The sequence below is a fragment of the Rhinichthys klamathensis genome, unplaced genomic scaffold, assembly GCF_029890125.1.
Source record: "Rhinichthys klamathensis goyatoka isolate OS25496 unplaced genomic scaffold, OSU_Roscu_1.1 h1tg000004l_1, whole genome shotgun sequence".
NCBI lineage: Eukaryota > Metazoa > Chordata > Actinopteri > Cypriniformes > Leuciscidae > Rhinichthys > Rhinichthys klamathensis.
In genome coordinates this window covers 708,572-728,805 of record NW_026606557.1, presented here as the reverse complement: position 1 = coordinate 728,805, position 20,234 = coordinate 708,572, and positions in this window count along the sequence as shown.

The following is a 20,234-nucleotide window of genomic DNA, read 5'->3' as shown; positions in this document are numbered from 1 at the left end:
TTGAACGATGTTTGATTAAGTCCGTCAAGAATTGTTTTGGGGTGATTTGTATTATGTATACAGCTAAGTACTTTATGGCCATGCAAGCTTCAAAGAGATGAGCCTAGCTAAAGGAAGAACGTTGTCAATGTTAGGTAGTTTGGAAAAGACGGATTGGTTCAGAGATGGCACAGCTCGAGCCCGACCAAGATAACTGCAGACGTTGTTTGATCCCAAGACAAAGATCTAAAACAGACCACCTTCTCCTTAATGACCTTTGAACGACCCCAGGGTTGAAATCTCTCAAAACCACTGAGACTTTACATATCAAAATACATAAAATCATCCCAAAACAATTCTTGATGGATGTCTAATCAAACATCGTTCAACTGCATAACTCTATATCATGCCTACAACCAATACAGTGGTTTTCGAGTGGCGCTACGAATTCTTCTAAAATCGGATTTTATTTCTGGCATGTTAAATTAACATTCGACAAACGCAAACAAACTTTTATTTAAGTACACTCACAATAACAATTAAATGTTGTGCTTTTGTAAAAAAAAAAAAAGAAAGAGAGAAAACAAACAGTGTGCGCTTTCTGCCGCCTCAGTCTCCGTGAACTGGAGCGTGTCAAAGAAATGAACCAAAACTCTATAGGCTACTTGCCTCAGTCACGATGAGAAATATGTCTATAGAAAGCTTGGGTGAACAAATATTCTCTGATTATGTAATCCATATGAAACCATCCATCATCAAATTGGCTTTGATATAAGCATGGTTGTGTATTCACTATAGTGGCTGGAAACATTGTTTTCCTTCATAATTACTTTGCATCGCAAATCAATCAGCAATTGAAAAATTCAGATTCAAATTCTAGACATGCCCCTGTGTCTGTGCTGTGTCTCTTGATGTTCAATGGGTGCTTCTCAATATCCCTCCTCGTCTCCTCGCTCCTCCGTCCTCCATCCTATGACCCGGAAACCAATCAAGCTCAGCCATCTTGAAGGACATCTCAATTCTCTAATTGCACCGCGAGGAGGCGAGGATCGAGGAGCGAGGAGGCTTCCAGAGGAGCTATGAGCGAGGATACACAGGTGTACCCTTTGCGGAAGAGTTTTATCGACTTAACGTGACGCACGCATCAATTCTCCTCCCCCTTCACGTCGGTCACAATCATTTGAATTTATACTTTACTTTTGTAGTTTACATAAACCACACAACTCACATATTTCAACAAGGTATCTTGCTTTATTATTATTTATTATGAATTTCTTAAATAAACAAACTTTAACAACATAAGGGCAGATCCTTTGAGCACTGCTGATGACGCAGTGAAGTGACGCTCGAGTGATCAAGTATTCCAATGTATAAAAAAGCTTTCATTCAATTCCTCCATCCTCATTTTTTTTCCTTGCAGCCTTCCCTCGCGTCCTACAGGGGGTGGAGCTGAGACGCGAGGAAAGGAAGCGAGGAAAGGAAACGAGGATGCACAAATAAGAAATGAGAAGCACCCAATGCAGATTTATGCCAGCCTCCAGTAGAGATCCATTTCCTGGAGAGTTTAGGTGTAGGAGTTTAGTCATAATTACAACTTGTAACTTGTGGTAGAACTCCGACTTGTACCACGTGATCGCTTTACCACCTGACCACTGCAGATTCATTTGGCGTTGATAGCTTTGCCATAAAAACGCTCAATCATCTCCTAATTACGGTAATTATTACGACATCCAACCCTAATCAAACACACCTGAACAAGCTAATCAAGGTCTTCAAGGTTAGGCTATATTAGAAAGCTACAGGCTGGTGATTTTCATTAGGGTTGGAGTTACCCAGACCTCCAATTGGAACTTTAAAAACGCGTTCAAAAAGCGCTCTAAACTCTTTTGACAGCGTTTGTTGTGGGAACTGATATTTTGATGCAGCAACAGGGTTTTTCTTTGTAGTGTTGTGTTCCTTGCTGTCCGCCCCTCCTGACTCACTAATTCAGCTCATCTTCCTGCAGAGTTGATTGTGAGATTGCAGGTCGAGAGGATGACCACTCGAGTGTACTGCTCGTTTAGTACTGTTGTATTGTGTCTGTCTGCATGTTTGAGCACAACAGACGCTGGAGTCGTAGGTGAGAAGTTCTTTTAGCTTCATTACACAGCCCGAAGAAGTGCATAAATAAACTTCCTAACCAAACTTGACTTTAGACCCATCTCAGCACATAGGCTTACAAAAATGCAGTGCAGACGTCAAGTGAAAGTTCAACTTTGTATGTTGGTTTAGTTTTAATAATAAGCAAAGTATAAATGTGCAAACTGTCATAAGTTTATGCATTTTTCCATCGTACAAGTAAAACCCGTATAATCACTAATGTAGGCATTTTTCTTTAACGTAAAACAAGAACATTAGTGTTATAATATGGCTACAAAATTGTTACCAGATGGTTATCAATCCGGAGTTTAAACTTTTGCCTAAAGTTTTTGTTTTAACAACTACAATATAACATGGGGAGCTAATAATAACCGATAAGTATGCGTTGTGTATATGTAGTGCGTTTCTATGTTTGTTTTGTTTTCTGTTGAGTAGCCTATTAAAATGCTTAAAAGGAAGTTAGGGTGGACAAGGGGATGGCATAATTTTTTGAAGATGTACACCAGTAAATTTGGGTAGGTTGTAACAGCACTCTCAGTCTTTGAAACTAATTGATGCGGTTTAGTGAAAAATGGTAGATTTCTAAGCTACTTTGAATTGAAGCAGATACATTGAATCCTCTTCTGTAGTGTCCGGTCACTGTCCGGCGACGCTGACGGTCGAGCCGTCCCGTCAAGGATGCACTTCTGATAGAGACTGCTCTGGAGGACACAAATGCTGTCCATTTCCCTGTGGGCCTGTGTGTGTGCTGCCTGTTTTCAGTGAGTTTTAATTAATGATTGATGCTATACGTCTTCCAAAAACACTGAAAAAATGTTTTCACTCAGAAATTGCTAGTAAGTTTCACAAATAATTACAAAGAAACCGCAAGCAACACATTGAATTAAACGCGGAACCATGAAGTAGATAGACTGATATTTCCGGTAAAACCTCCTATCATCTTAGACAACTTTTTTTTTTTCATACAGTGAATGAGACATTCAGTGATGTGGTTTCTGTCATATGTCTGTATAACAGCAAAACCAGGAGAGTGTCCAAGCCCAAATTTTGGAGCAGGAATGTGTGCCGAGTTGTGTTTCTATGACAGTGACTGTCCGAACAACGAGAAATGCTGCAGCAATGGATGTGGACGTCAGTGTATGGCTCCATTTGCAGGTATTTGTTATGTTATTATATTAGTGTTTGGGTCAGGTTCCTCGTTATTTCAGTTTGTCTTGTTTTCTAATAAATCGTTCTCCATGTAAAAATGATTCAGCCAATAGCATGGTTTCAAGCACAGGATGGCTTTACACAATTAACAGATGCTGATTAATACTTATAGTAAGACTTACTATTTGGGTTTTGTGCTGTATCTGAGACTGAAAACTGCTAAATGGACTGACTAAATTTGACTCTCTGTATCCATCCAGTGAAGCCTGGAGCCGAACCCCCGAGGCCTCCGGTGAAGCCTGGAGCCGAACCCCCGAGGCCTCCGGTGAAGCCTGGAGCCGAACCCCCGAGGCATCCGGTAAAGCCTGGAGCCGAACCCCAGAGGCCTCCGGTGAAGCCTGCAGCCGAACCCCCGAGGCCTCCGGTAAAGCCTGGAGCCGAACCCCCGAGGCCTCCGGTGAAGCCTGCAGCCGAACCCCCGAGGCCTCCGGTGAAGCCTGCAGCCGAACCCCCGAGGCCTCCGGTGAAGCCTGCAGCCGAACCCCCGAGGCCTCCGGTGAAGCCTGCAGCCGAACCCCCGAGGCCTCCGGTGAAGCCTGCAGCCGAACCCCCGAGGCCTCCGGTGAAGCCTGCAGCCGAACTGCCTGAGCCTTCCACTGAACTGCCTGAACCGGAGCCTTCCGTCGAACTGCCTGTGTCTGAGCCGGAGCCTTCCGTCGAACTGCCTGTGTCTGAGCCGGAGCCTTCGGTCGAACTGCCGGAGCCTTCCACCGAAATGCCTGAGCCGGAGCCTTCCACCGAACTGCCGGAGCCTTCCGACGAACTGCCAGAGTTGCCTGCAGCCGAACCCCCGAAGCCTCCTGTGAAGCCTGCAGCCGAACCCCCGAAGCCTCCGGTGAAGCCTGCAGCCGAACCGCCCAAGCCTCCAGTGAGGCCTGCAGCCGAACCGCCCAAGCCTCCAGTGAGGCCTGCAGCCGAACCGCCCAAGCCTCCAGTGAGGCCTGCAGCCGAACCGCCCAAGCCTCCAGTGAGGCCTGCAGCCGAACCGCCCAAGCCTCCAGTGAGGCCTGCAGCCGAACCGCCCAAGCCTCCAGTGAGACCTGCAGCCGAACCGCCCAAGCCTCCAGTGAGGCCTGCAGCCGAACCCCCCAAGCCTCCAGTGAGGCCTGCAGCCGAACCGCCCAAGCTTCCAGTGAGGCCTGCAGCTGAATATCCAAACCCTTATGGCCAATGTCCTGGCCATAAGTAATGTGGCTATGCATGGTTAACTGTGCTGATTTAACCATCGGATGTATGGTATTTTTCCCCTGTTATCACCAAATAAATCTCACACTTGTAAGACTACTTTCTCTTTTCTTTTTTCTTTTTTAATTTGGAAAACAAATTTGGTGTTTTTGGTATGCCAGCGTTAGTTTGGCTGTTCTCTCACATAATGGCTCATTGGAATTCGTGCTTTAGGAATGTACAAGTTCCCCTCCCTAAGACCCAAACACTTGCAAAACAGTTTCAGTGAGGCTAGTAATAATACGTTAGCTTTAAACGCATGAGCTCCCACCGTCCAAAGCCACGGCTCTTTCAAAACACATGAATGCACAAAGCAGAGTCTGCAAAGTGTCACGAGACGAAAGACCGTTAAATTGCCTCAGGTCTCAAAACGCATAACATTACAGTGACTATGAAGACGTAAACGACTTACGGTGCTCTAGTTGTACCATCTGACTGATGCGGATTCATTTCGGCGTTAATAGTGTTGACATGGAAACGCATAAATCCAAGTCTGAATTTTCGTCCGGAGACCTTTACAGAAGGTATGTTCACATTTTAATATTTAGAACACTTCTAATATTGATTGCTATCAGGATGTGAAGAGTTTCAACCAGTATTGCCTATTGACCAATAGTCTTCTGAAGCATTTGCTACAAAGCATAATAGTCACATATATTGGTTGTAGACATGATATAGAATTATGTAGTTGAACGATGTTTGATTAAGTCCGTCAAGAATTGTTTTGGGGTGATTTGTATTATGTATACAGCTAAGTACTTTATGGCCATGCAAGCTTCAAAGAGATGAGCCTAGCTAAAGGAAGAACGTCGTCAATGTTAGGTAGTTTGGAAAAGACGGATTGGTTCAGAGATGGCACAGCTCGAGCCCGACCAAGATAACTGCAGACGTTGTTTGATCCCAAGACAAAGATCTAAAACAGACCACCTTCTCCTTAATGACCTTTGAACGACCCCAGGGTTGAAATCTCTCAAAACCACTGAGACTTTACATATCAAAATACATAAAATCATCCCAAAACAATTCTTGATGGACGTCTAATCAAACATCGTTCAACTGCATAACTCTATATCATGCCTACAACCAATATAGTGGTTTTCGAGTGGCGCTACGAATTCTTCTAAAATCGGATTTTATTTCTGGCATGTTAAATTAACATTCGACAAACGCAAACAAACTTTTATTTAAGTACACTCACAATAACAATTAAATGTTGTGCTTTTGTAAAAAAAAAGAAAAAGAAAGAGAGAAAACAAACAGTGTGCGCTTTCTGCCGCCTCAGTCTCCGTGAACTGGAGCGTGTCAAAGAAATGAACCAAAACTCTATAGGCTACTTGCCTCAGTCACGATGAGAAATATGTCTATAGAAAGCTTGGGTGAACAAATATTCTCTGATTATGTAATCCATATGAAACCATCCATCATCAAATTGGCTTTGATATAAGCATGGTTGTGTATTCACTATAATGGCTGGAAACATTGTTTTCCTTCATAATTACTTTGCATCGCAAATCAATCAGCAATTGAAAAATTCAGATTCAAATTCTAGACATGCCCCTGTGTCTGTGCTGTGTCTCTTGATGTTCAATGGGTGCTTCTCAATATCCCTCCTCGTCTCCTCGCTCCTCCGTCCTCCATCCTATGACCCGGAAACCAATCGAGCTCAGCCATCTTGAAGGACATCTCAATTCTCTAATTGCACCGCGAGGAGGCGAGGCTTCCAGAGGAGCTATGAGCGAGGATACACAGGTGTACCCTTTGCGGAAGAGTTTTATCGACTTAACGTGACGCACGCATCAATTCTCCTCCCCCTTCACGTCGGTCACAATCATTTGAATTTATACTTTACTTTTGTAGTTTACATAAACCACACAACTCACATATTTCAACAAGGTATCTTGCTTTATTATTATTTATTATGAATTTCTTAAATAAACAAACTTTAACAACATAAGGGCAGATCCTTTGAGCACTGCTGATGACGCAGTGAAGTGACGCTCGAGTGATCAAGTATTCCAATGTATAAAAAAGCTTTCATTCAATTCCTCCATCCTCATTTTTTTTCCTTGCAGCCTTCCCTCGCGTCCTACAGGGGGTGGAGCTGAGACGCGAGGAAAGGAAGCGAGGAAAGGAAACGAGGATGCACAAATAAGAAATGAGAAGCACCCAATGCAGATTTATGCCAGCCTCCAGTAGAGATCCATTTCCTGGAGAGTTTAGGTGTAGGAGTTTAGTCATAATTACAACTTGTAACTTGTGGTAGAACTCCGACTTGTACCACGTGATCGCTTTACCACCTGACCACTGCAGATTCATTTGGCGTTGATAGCTTTGCCATAAAAACGCTCAATCATCTCCTAATTACGGTAATTATTACGACATCCAACCCTAATCAAACACACCTGAACAAGCTAATCAAGGTCTTCAAGGTTAGGCTATATTAGAAAGCTACAGGCTGGTGATTTTCATTAGGGTTGGAGTTACCCAGACCTCCAATTGGAACTTTAAAAACGCGTTCAAAAAGCGCTCTAAACTCTTTTGACAGCGTTTGTTGTGGGAACTGATATTTTGATGCAGCAACAGGGTTTTTCTTTGTAGTGTTGTGTTCCTTGCTGTCCGCCCCTCCTGACTCACTAATTCAGCTCATCTTCCTGCAGAGTTGATTGTGAGATTGCAGGTCGAGAGGATGACCACTCGAGTGTACTGCTCGTTTAGTACTGTTGTATTGTGTCTGTCTGCATGTTTGAGCACAACAGACGCTGGAGTCGTAGGTGAGAAGTTCTTTTAGCTTCATTACACAGCCCGAAGAAGTGCATAAATAAACTTCCTAACCAAACTTGACTTTAGACCCATCTCAGCACATAGGCTTACAAAAATGCAGTGCAGACGTCAAGTGAAAGTTCAACTTTGTATGTTGGTTTAGTTTTAATAATAAGCAAAGTATAAATGTGCAAACTGTCATAAGTTTATGCATTTTTCCATCGTACAAGTAAAACCCGTATAATCACTAATGTAGGCATTTTTCTTTAACGTAAAACAAGAACATTAGTGTTATAATATGGCTACAAAATTGTTACCAGATGGTTATCAATCCGGAGTTTAAACTTTTGCCTAAAGTTTTTGTTTTAACAACTACAATATAACATGGGGAGCTAATTATAACCGATAAGTATGCGTTGTGTATATGTAGTGCGTTTCTATGTTTGTTTTGTTTTCTGTTGAGTAGCCTATTAAAATGCTTAAAAGGAAGTTAGGGTGGACAAGGGGATGGCATAATTTTTTGAAGATGTACACCAGTAAATTTGGGTAGGTTGTAACAGCACTCTCAGTCTTTGAAACTAATTGATGCGGTTTAGTGAAAAATGGTAGATTTCTAAGCTACTTTGAATTGAAGCAGATACATTGAATCCTCTTCTGTAGTGTCCGGTCACTGTCCGGCGACGCTGACGGTCGAGCCGTCCCGTCAAGGATGCACTTCTGATAGAGACTGCTCTGGAGGACACAAATGCTGTCCATTTCCCTGTGGGCCTGTGTGTGTGCCGCCTGTTTTCAGTGAGTTTTAATTAATGATTGATGCTATACGTCTTCCAAAAACACTGAAAAAATGTTTTCACTCAGAAATTGCTAGTAAGTTTCACAAATAATTACAAAGAAACCGCAAGCAACACATTGAATTAAACGCGGAACTATGAAGTAGATAGACTGATAATTCCGGTAAATCCTCCTATCATCTTAGACAACTTTTTTTTTTCATACAGTGAATGAGACATTCAGTGATGTGGTTTCTGTCATATGTCTGTATAACAGCAAAACCAGGAGAGTGTCCAAGCCCAAATTTTGGAGCAGGAATGTGTGCCGAGTTGTGTTTCTATGACAGTGACTGTCCGAACAACGAGAAATGCTGCAGCAATGGATGTGGACGTCAGTGTATGGCTCCATTTGCAGGTATTTGTTATGTTATTATATTAGTGTTTGGGTCAGGTTCCTCGTTATTTCAGTTTGTCTTGTTTTCTAATAAATCGTTCTCCATGTAAAAATGATTCAGCCAATAGCATGGTTTCAAGCACAGGATGGCTTTACACAATTAACAGATGCTGATTAATACTTATAGTAAGACTTACTATTTGGGTTTTGTGCTGTATCTGAGACTGAAAACTGCTAAATGGACTGACTAAATTTGACTCTCTGTATCCATCCAGTGAAGCCTGGAGCCGAACCCCCGAGGCCTCCGGTGAAGCCTGGAGCCGAACCCCCGAGGCCTCCGGTGAAGCCTGGAGCCGAACCCCCGAGGCATCCGGTAAAGCCTGGAGCCGAACCCCAGAGGCCTCCGGTGAAGCCTGCAGCCGAACCCCCGAGGCCTCCGGTAAAGCCTGGAGCCGAACCTCCGAGGCCTCCGGTAAAGCCTGGAGCCGAACCCCCGAGGCCTCCGGTGAAGCCTGGAGCCGAACCCCCGAGGCCTCCGGTGAAGCCTGCAGCCGAACCCCCGAGGCCTCCGGTGAAGCCTGCAGCCGAACCCCCGAGGCCTCCGGTGAAGCCTGCAGCCGAACTGCCTGAGCCTTCCACTGAACTGCCTGAACCGGAGCCTTCCGTCGAACTGCCTGTGTCTGAGCCGGAGCCTTCGGTCGAACTGCCTGTGTCTGAGCCGGAGCCTTCGGTCGAACTGCCGGAGCCTTCCACCGAAATGCCTGAGCCGGAGCCTTCCACCGAACTGCCGGAGCCTTCCGACGAACTGCCAGAGTTGCCTGCAGCCGAACCCCCGAAGCCTCCGGTGAAGCCTGCAGCCGAACCCCCGAAGCATCCGGTGAAGCCTGCAGCCGAACCGCCCAAGCCTCCAGTGAAGCCTGCAGCCGAACCGCCCAAGCCTCCAGTGAAGCCTGCAGCCGAACCCCCGAAGCTTCCAGTGAGGCCTGCAGCCGAACCGCCCAAGCCTCCAGTGAGGCCTGCAGCCGAACCGCCCAAGCCTCCAGTGAGGCCTGCAGCCGAACCGCCCAAGCCTCCAGTGAGGCCTGCAGCCGAACCGCCCAAGCCTCCAGTGAGGCCTGCAGCCGAACCGCCCAAGCCTCCAGTGAGACCTGCAGCCGAACCGCCCAAGCCTCCAGTGAGGCCTGCAGCCGAACCCCCCAAGCTTCCAGTGAGGCCTGCAGCCGAACCGCCCAAGCTTCCAGTGAGGCCTGCAGCTGAATATCCAAACCCTTATGGCCAATGTCCTGGCCATAAGTAATGTGGCTATGCATGGTTAACTGTGCTGATTTAACCATCGGATGTATGGTATTTTTCCCCTGTTATCACCAAATAAATCTCACACTTGTAAGACTACTTTCTCTTTTCTTTTTTCTTTTTTAATTTGGAAAACAAATTTGGTGTTTTTGGTATGCCAGCGTTAGTTTGGCTGTTCTCTCACATAATGGCTCATTGGAATTCGTGCTTTAGGAATGTACAAGTTCCCCTCCCTAAGACCCAAACACTTGCAAAACAGTTTCAGTGAGGCTAGTAATAATACGTTAGCTTTAAACGCATGAGCTCCCACCGTCCAAAGCCACGGCTCTTTCAAAACACATGAATGCACAAAGCAGAGTCTGCAAAGTGTCACGAGACGAAAGACCGTTAAATTGCCTCAGGTCTCAAAACGCATAACATTACAGTGACTATGAAGACGTAAACGACTTACGGTGCTCTAGTTGTACCATCTGACTGATGCGGATTCATTTCGGCGTTAATAGTGTTGACATGGAAACGCATAAATCCAAGTCTGAATTTTCGTCCGGAGACCTTTACAGAAGGTATGTTCACATTTTAATATTTAGAACACTTCTAATATTGATTGCTATCAGGATGTGAAGAGTTTCAACCAGTATTGCCTATTGACCAATAGTCTTCTGAAGCATTTGCTACAAAGCATAATAGTCACATATATTGGTTGTAGACATGATATAGAATTATGTAGTTGAACGATGTTTGATTAAGTCCGTCAAGAATTGTTTTGGGGTGATTTGTATTATGTATACAGCTAAGTACTTTATGGCCATGCAAGCTTCAAAGAGATGAGCCTAGCTAAAGGAAGAACGTCGTCAATGTTAGGTAGTTTGGAAAAGACGGATTGGTTCAGAGATGGCACAGCTCGAGCCCGACCAAGATAACTGCAGACGTTGTTTGATCCCAAGACAAAGATCTAAAACAGACCACCTTCTCCTTAATGACCTTTGAACGACCCCAGGGTTGAAATCTCTCAAAACCACTGAGACTTTACATATCAAAATACATAAAATCATCCCAAAACAATTCTTGATGGACGTCTAATCAAACATCGTTCAACTGCATAACTCTATATCATGCCTACAACCAATATAGTGGTTTTCGAGTGGCGCTACGAATTCTTCTAAAATCGGATTTTATTTCTGGCATGTTAAATTAACATTCGACAAACGCAAACAAACTTTTATTTAAGTACACTCACAATAACAATTAAATGTTGTGCTTTTGTAAAAAAAAAAGAAAAAGAAAGAGAGAAAACAAACAGTGTGCGCTTTCTGCCGCCTCAGTCTCCGTGAACTGGAGCGTGTCAAAGAAATGAACCAAAACTCTATAGGCTACTTGCCTCAGTCACGATGAGAAATATGTCTATAGAAAGCTTGGGTGAACAAATATTCTCTGATTATGTAATCCATATGAAACCATCCATCATCAAATTGGCTTTGATATAAGCATGGTTGTGTATTCACTATAATGGCTGGAAACATTGTTTTCCTTCATAATTACTTTGCATCGCAAATCAATCAGCAATTGAAAAATTCAGATTCAAATTCTAGACATGCCCCTGTGTCTGTGCTGTGTCTCTTGATGTTCAATGGGTGCTTCTCAATATCCCTCCTCGTCTCCTCGCTCCTCCGTCCTCCATCCTATGACCCGGAAACCAATCGAGCTCAGCCATCTTGAAGGACATCTCAATTCTCTAATTGCACCGCGAGGAGGCGAGGCTTCCAGAGGAGCTATGAGCGAGGATACACAGGTGTACCCTTTGCGGAAGAGTTTTATCGACTTAACGTGACGCACGCATCAATTCTCCTCCCCCTTCACGTCGGTCACAATCATTTGAATTTATACTTTACTTTTGTAGTTTACATAAACCACACAACTCACATATTTCAACAAGGTATCTTGCTTTATTATTATTTATTATGAATTTCTTAAATAAACAAACTTTAACAACATAAGGGCAGATCCTTTGAGCACTGCTGATGACGCAGTGAAGTGACGCTCGAGTGATCAAGTATTCCAATGTATAAAAAAGCTTTCATTCAATTCCTCCATCCTCATTTTTTTTCCTTGCAGCCTTCCCTCGCGTCCTACAGGGGGTGGAGCTGAGACGCGAGGAAAGGAAACGAGGATGCACAAATAAGAAATGAGAAGCACCCAATGCAGATTTATGCCAGCCTCCAGTAGAGATCCATTTCCTGGAGAGTTTAGGTGTAGGAGTTTTTTCATAATTACAACTTGTAACTTGTGGTAGAACTCCGACTTGTACCACGTGATCGCTTTACCACCTGACCACTGCAGATTCATTTGGCGTTGATAGCTTTGCCATAAAAACGCTCAATCATCTCCTAATTACGGTAATTATTACGACATCCAACCCTAATCAAACACACCTGAACAAGCTAATCAAGGTCTTCAAGGTTAGGCTATATTAGAAAGCTACAGGCTGGTGATTTTCATTAGGGTTGGAGTTACCCAGACCTCCAATTGGAACTTTAAAAACGCGTTCAAAAAGCGCTCTAAACTCTTTTGACAGCGTTTGTTGTGGGAACTGATATTTTGATGCAGCAACAGGGTTTTTCTTTGTAGTGTTGTGTTCCTTGCTGTCCGCCCCTCCTGACTCACTAATTCAGCTCATCTTCCTGCAGAGTTGATTGTGAGATTGCAGGTCGAGAGGATGACCACTCGAGTGTACTGCTCGTTTAGTACTGTTGTATTGTGTCTGTCTGCATGTTTGAGCACAACAGACGCTGGAGTCGTAGGTGAGAAGTTCTTTTAGCTTCATTACACAGCCCGAAGAAGTGCATAAATAAACTTCCTAACCAAACTTGACTTTAGACCCATCTCAGCACATAGGCTTACAAAAATGCAGTGCAGACGTCAAGTGAAAGTTCAACTTTGTATGTTGGTTTAGTTTTAATAATAAGCAAAGTATAAATGTGCAAACTGTCATAAGTTTATGCATTTTTCCATCGTACAAGTAAAACCCGTATTATCACTAATGTAGGCATTTTTCTTTAACGTAAAACAAGAACATTAGTGTTATAATATGGCTACAAAATTGTTACCAGATGGTTATCAATCCGGAGTTTAAACTTTTGCCTAAAGTTTTTGTTTTAACAACTACAATATAACATGGGGAGCTAATTATAACCGATAAGTATGCGTTGTGTATATGTAGTGCGTTTCTATGTTTGTTTTGTTTTCTGTTGAGTAGCCTATTAAAATGCTTAAAAGGAAGTTAGGGTGGACAAGGGGATGGCATAATTTTTTGAAGATGTACACCAGTAAATTTGGGTAGGTTGTAACAGCACTCTCAGTCTTTGAAACTAATTGATGCGGTTTAGTGAAAAATGGTAGATTTCTAAGCTACTTTGAATTGAAGCAGATACATTGAATCCTCTTCTGTAGTGTCCGGTCACTGTCCGGCGACGCTGACGGTCGAGCCGTCCCGTCAAGGATGCACTTCTGATAGAGACTGCTCTGGAGGACACAAATGCTGTCCATTTCCCTGTGGGCCTGTGTGTGTGCCGCCTGTTTTCAGTGAGTTTTAATTAATGATTGATGCTATACGTCTTCCAAAAACACTGAAAAAATGTTTTCACTCAGAAATTGCTAGTAAGTTTCACAAATAATTACAAAGAAACCGCAAGCAACACATTGAATTAAACGCGGAACTATGAAGTAGATAGACTGATATTTCCGGTAAAACCTCCTATCATCTTAGACAACTTTTTTTTTTTCATACAGTGAATGAGACATTCAGTGATGTGGTTTCTGTCATATGTCTGTATAACAGCAAAACCAGGAGAGTGTCCAAGCCCAAATTTTGGAGCAGGAATGTGTGCCGAGTTGTGTTTCTATGACAGTGACTGTCCGAACAACGAGAAATGCTGCAGCAATGGATGTGGACGTCAGTGTATGGCTCCATTTGCAGGTATTTGTTATGTTATTATATTAGTGTTTGGGTCAGGTTCCTCGTTATTTCAGTTTGTCTTGTTTTCTAATAAATCGTTCTCCATGTAAAAATGATTCAGCCAATAGCATGGTTTCAAGCACAGGATGGCTTTACACAATTAACAGATGCTGATTAATACTTATAGTAAGACTTACTATTTGGGTTTTGTGCTGTATCTGAGACTGAAAACTGCTAAATGGACTGACTAAATTTGACACTCTGTATCCATCCAGTGAAGCCTGGAGCCGAACCCCCGAGGCCTCCGGTGAAGCCTGGAGCCGAACCCCCGAGGCCTCCGGTAAAGCCTGGAGCCGAACCCCCGAGGCATCCGGTAAAGCCTGGAGCCGAACCCCAGAGGCCTCCGGTGAAGCCTGCAGCCGAACCTCCGAGGCCTCCGGTAAAGCCTGGAGCCGAACCTCCGAGGCCTCCGGTAAAGCCTGGAGCCGAACCCCCGAGGCCTCCGGTGAAGCCTGCAGCCGAACCCCCGAGGCCTCCGGTAAAGCCTGCAGCCGAACCCCCGAGGCCTCCGGTGAAGCCTGCAGCCGAACCCCCGAGGCCTCCGGTGAAGCCTGCAGCCGAACCCCCGAGGCCTCCGGTGAAGCCTGCAGCCGAACCCCCGAGGCCTCCGGTGAAGCCTGCAGCCGAACCCCCGAGGCCTCCGGTGAAGCCTGCAGCCGAACCCCCGAGGCCTCCGGTGAAGCCTGCAGCCGAACTGCCTGAGCCTTCCACTGAACTGCCTGAACCGGAGCCTTCCGTCGAACTGCCTGTGTCTGAGCCGGAGCCTTCCGTCGAACTGCCTGTGTCTGAGCCGGAGCCTTCGGTCGAACTGCCGGAGCCTTCCACCGAAATGCCTGAGCCGGAGCCTTCCACCGAACTGCCGGAGCCTTCCGACGAACTGCCAGAGTTGCCTGCAGCCGAACCCCCGAAGCCTCCGGTGAAGCCTGCAGCGGAACCCCCGAAGCATCCGGTGAAGCCTGCAGCCGAACCGCCCAAGCCTCCAGTGAGGCCTGCAGCCGAACCGCCCAAGCCTCCAGTGAGGCCTGCAGCCGAACCGCCCAAGCCTCCAGTGAGGCCTGCAGCCGAACCGCCCAAGCCTCCAGTGAGGCCTGCAGCCGAACCGCCCAAGCCTCCAGTGAGGCCTGCAGCCGAACCGCCCAAGCCTCCAGTGAGGCCTGCAGCCGAACCGCCCAAGCCTCCAGTGAGGCCTGCAGCCGAACCGCCCAAGCCTCCAGTGAGGCCTGCAGCCGAACCGCCCAAGCCTCCAGTGAGGCCTGCAGCCGAACCGCCCAAGCCTCCAGTGAGGCCTGCAGCCGAACCCCCCAAGCTTCCAGTGAGGCCTGCAGCCGAACCGCCCAAGCTTCCAGTGAGGCCTGCAGCTGAATATCCAAACCCTTATGGCCAATGTCCTGGCCATAAGTAATGTGGCTATGCATGGTTAACTGTGCTGATTTAACCATCGGATGTATGGTATTTTTCCCCTGTTATCACCAAATAAATCTCACACTTGTAAGACTACTTTCTCTTTTCTTTTTTCTTTTTTAATTTGGAAAACAAATTTGGTGTTTTTGGTATGCCAGCGTTAGTTTGGCTGTTCTCTCACATAATGGCTCATTGGAATTCGTGCTTTAGGAATGTACAAGTTCCCCTCCCTTAGACCCAAACACTTGCAAAACAGTTTCAGTGAGGCTAGTAATAATACGTTAGCTTTAAACGCATGAGCTCCCACCGTCCAAAGCCACGGCTCTTTCAAAACACATGAATGCACAAAGCAGAGTCTGCAAAGTGTCACGAGACGAAAGACCGTTAAATTGCCTCAGGTCTCAAAACGCATAACATTACAGTGACTATGAAGACGTAAACGACTTACGGTGCTCTAGTTGTACCATCTGACTGATGCGGATTCATTTCGGTGTTAATAGTGTTGACATGGAAACGCATAAATCCAAGTCTGAATTTTCGTCCGGAGACCTTTACAGAAGGTATGTTCACATTTTAATATTTAGAACACTTCTAATATTGATTGCTATCAGGATGTGAAGAGTTTCAACCAGTATTGCCTATTGACCAATAGTCTTCTGAAGCATTTGCTACAAAGCATAATAGTCACATATATTGGTTGTAGACATGATATAGAATTATGTAGTTGAACGATGTTTGATTAAGTCCGTCAAGAATTGTTTTGGGGTGATTTGTATTATGTATACAGCTAAGTACTTTATGGCCATGCAAGCTTCAAAGAGATGAGCCTAGCTAAAGGAAGAACGTTGTCAATGTTAGGTAGTTTGGAAAAGACGGATTGGTTCAGAGATGGCACAGCTCGAGCCCGACCAAGATAACTGCAGACGTTGTTTGATCCCAAGACAAAGATCTAAAACAGACCACCTTCTCCTTAATGACCTTTGAACGACCCCAGGGTTGAAATCTCTCAAAACCACTGAGACTTTACATATCAAAATACATAAAATCATCCCAAAACAATTCTTGATGGACGTCTAATCAAACATCGTTCAACTGCATAACTCTATATCATGCCTACAACCAATATAGTGGTTTTCGAGTGGCGCTACGAATTCTTCTAAAATCGGATTTTATTTCTGGCATGTTAAATTAACATTCGACAAACGCAAACAAACTTTTAAGTACACTCACAATAACAATTAAATGTTGTGCTTTTGTAAAAAAAAAGAAAAAGAAAGAGAGAAAACAAACAGTGTGCGCTTTCTGCCGCCTCAGTCTCCGTGAACTGGAGCGTGTCAAAGAAATGAACCAAAACTCTATAGGCTACTTGCCTCAGTCACGATGAGAAATATGTCTATAGAAAGCTTGGGTGAACAAATATTCTCTGATTATGTAATCCATATGAAACCATCCATCATCAAATTGGCTTTGATATAAGCATGGTTGTGTATTCACTATAATGGCTGGAAACATTGTTTTCCTTCATAATTACTTTGCATCGCAAATCAATCAGCAATTGAAAAATTCAGATTCAAATTCTAGACATGCCCCTGTGTCTGTGCTGTGTCTCTTGATGTTCAATGGGTGCTTCTCAATATCCCTCCTCGTCTCCTCGCTCCTCCGTCCTCCATCCTATGACCCGGAAACCAATCGAGCTCAGCCATCTTGAAGGACATCTCAATTCTCTAATTGCACCGCGAGGAGGCGAGGCTTCCAGAGGAGCTATGAGCGAGGATACACAGGTGTACCCTTTGCGGAAGAGTTTTATCGACTTAACGTGACGCACGCATCAATTCTCCTCCCCCTTCACGTCGGTCACAATCATTTGAATTTATACTTTACTTTTGTAGTTTACATAAACCACACAACTCACATATTTCAACAAGGTATCTTGCTTTATTATTATTTATTATGAATTTCTTAAATAAACAAACTTTAACAACATAAGGGCAGATCCTTTGAGCACTGCTGATGACGCAGTGAAGTGACGCTCGAGTGATCAAGTATTCCAATGTATAAAAAAGCTTTCATTCAATTCCTCCATCCTCATTTTTTTTCCTTGCAGCCTTCCCTCGCGTCCTACAGGGGGTGGAGCTGAAACGCGAGGAAAGGAAGCGAGGAAAGGAAACGAGGATGCACAAATAAGAAATGAGAAGCACCCAATGCAGATTTATGCCAGCCTCCAGTAGAGATCCATTTCCTGGAGAGTTTAGGTGTAGGAGTTTAGTCATAATTACAACTTGTAACTTGTGGTAGAACTCCGACTTGTACCACGTGATCGCTTTACCACCTGACCACTGCAGATTCATTTGGCGTTGATAGCTTTGCCATAAAAACGCTCAATCATCTCCTAATTACGGTAATTATTACGACATCCAACCCTAATCAAACACACCTGAACAAGCTAATCAAGGTCTTCAAGGTTAGGCTATATTAGAAAGCTACAGGCTGGTGATTTTCATTAGGGTTGGAGTTACCCAGACCTCCAATTGGAACTTTAAAAACGCGTTCAAAAAGCGCTCTAAACTCTTTTGACAGCGTTTGTTGTGGGAACTGATATTTTGATGCAGCAACAGGGTTTTTCTTTGTAGTGTTGTGTTCCTTGCTGTCCGCCCCTCCTGACTCACTAATTCAGCTCATCTTCCTGCAGAGTTGATTGTGAGATTGCAGGTCGAGAGGATGACCACTCGAGTGTACTGCTCGTTTAGTACTGTTGTATTGTGTCTGTCTGCATGTTTGAGCACAACAGACGCTGGAGTCGTAGGTGAGAAGTTCTTTTAGCTTCATTACACAGCCCGAAGAAGTGCATAAATAAACTTCCTAACCAAACTTGACTTTAGACCCATCTCAGCACATAGGCTTACAAAAATGCAGTGCAGACGTCAAGTGAAAGTTCAACTTTGTATGTTGGTTTAGTTTTAATAATAAGCAAAGTATAAATGTGCAAACTGTCATAAGTTTATGCATTTTTCCATCGTACAAGTAAAACCCGTATAATCACTAATGTAGGCATTTTTCTTTAACGTAAAACAAGAACATTAGTGTTATAATATGGCTACAAAATTGTTACCAGATGGTTATCAATCCGGAGTTTAAACTTTTGCCTAAAGTTTTTGTTTTAACAACTACAATATAACATGGGGAGCTAATTATAACCGATAAGTATGCGTTGTGTATATGTAGTGCGTTTCTATGTTTGTTTTGTTTTCTGTTGAGTAGCCTATTAAAATGCTTAAAAGGAAGTTAGGGTGGACAAGGGGATGGCATAATTTTTTGAAGATGTACACCAGTAAATTTGGGTGGGTTGTAACAGCACTCTCAGTCTTTGAAACTAATTGATGCGGTTTAGTGAAAAATGGTAGATTTCTAAGCTACTTTGAATTGAAGCAGATACATTGAATCCTCTTCTGTAGTGTCCGGTCACTGTCCGGCGACGCTGACGGTCGAGCCGTCCCGTCAAGGATGCACTTCTGATAGAGACTGCTCTGGAGGACACAAATGCTGTCCATTTCCCTGTGGGCCTGTGTGTGTGCCGCCTGTTTTCAGTGAGTTTTAATTAATGATTGATGCTATACGTCTTCCAAAAACACTGAAAAAATGTTTTCACTCAGAAATTGCTAGTAAGTTTCACAAATAATTACAAAGAAACCGCAAGCAACACATTGAATTAAACGCGGAACTATGAAGTAGATAGACTGATATTTCCGGTAAAACCTCCTATCATCTTAGACAACTTTTTTTTTTTCATACTGTGAATGAGACATTCAGTGATGTGGTTTCTGTCATATGTCTGTATAACAGCAAAACCAGGAGAGTGTCCAAGCCCAAATTTTGGAGCAGGAATGTGTGCCGAGTTGTGTTTCTATGACAGTGACTGTCCGAACAACGAGAAATGCTGCAGCAATGGATGTGGACGTCAGTGTATGGCTCCATTTGCAGGTATTTGTTATGTTATTATATTAGTGTTTGGGTCAGGTTCCTCGTTATTTCAGTTTGTCTTGTTTTCTAATAAATCGTTCTCCATGTAAAAATGATTCAGCCAATAGCATGGTTTCAAGCACAGGATGGCTTTACACAATTAACAGATGCTGATTAATACTTATAGTAAGACTTACTATTTGGGTTTTGTGCTGTATCTGAGACTGAAAACTGCTAAATGGACTGACTAAATTTGACTCTCTGTATCCATCCAGTGAAGCCTGGAGCCGAACCCCCGAGGCCTCCGGTGAAGCCTGGAGCCGAACCCCCGAGGCATCCGGTAAAGCCTGGAGCCGAACCCCAGAGGCCTCCGGTGAAGCCTGCAGCCGAACCCCCGAGGCCTCCGGTAAAGCCTGGAGCCGAACCTCCGAGGCCTCCGGTAAAGCCTGGAGCCGAACCCCCGAGGCCTCCGGTGAAGCCTGGAGCCGAACCCCCGAGGCCTCCGGTGAAGCCTGCAGCCGAACCCCCGAGGCCTCCGGTGAAGCCTGCAGCCGAACCCCCGAGGCCTCCGGTGAAGCCTGCAGCCGAACCCCCGAGGCCTCCGGTGAAGCCTGCAGCCGAACCCCCGAGGCCTCCGGTGAAGCCTGCAGCCGAACCCCCGAGGCCTCCGGTGAAGCCTGCAGCCGAACTGCCTGAGCCTTCCACTGAACTGCCTGAACCGGAGCCTTCCGTCGAACTGCCTGTGTCTGAGCCGGAGCCTTCCGTCGAACTGCCTGTGTCTGAGCCGGAGCCTTCGGTCGAACTGCCGGAGCCTTCCACCGAAATGCCTGAGCCGGAGCCTTCCGACGAACTGCCAGAGTTGCCTGCAGCCGAACCCCCGAAGCCTCCGGTGAAGCCTGCAGCCGAACCCCCGAAGCATCCGGTGAAGCCTGCAGCCGAACCGCCCAAGCCTCCAGTGAAGCCTGCAGCCGAACCGCCCAAGCCTCCAGTGAAGCCTGCAGCCGAACCCCCGAAGCCTCCAGTGAGGCCTGCAGCCGAACCGCCCAAGCCTCCAGTGAGGCCTGCAGCTGAACCGCCCAAGCCTCCAGTGAGGCCT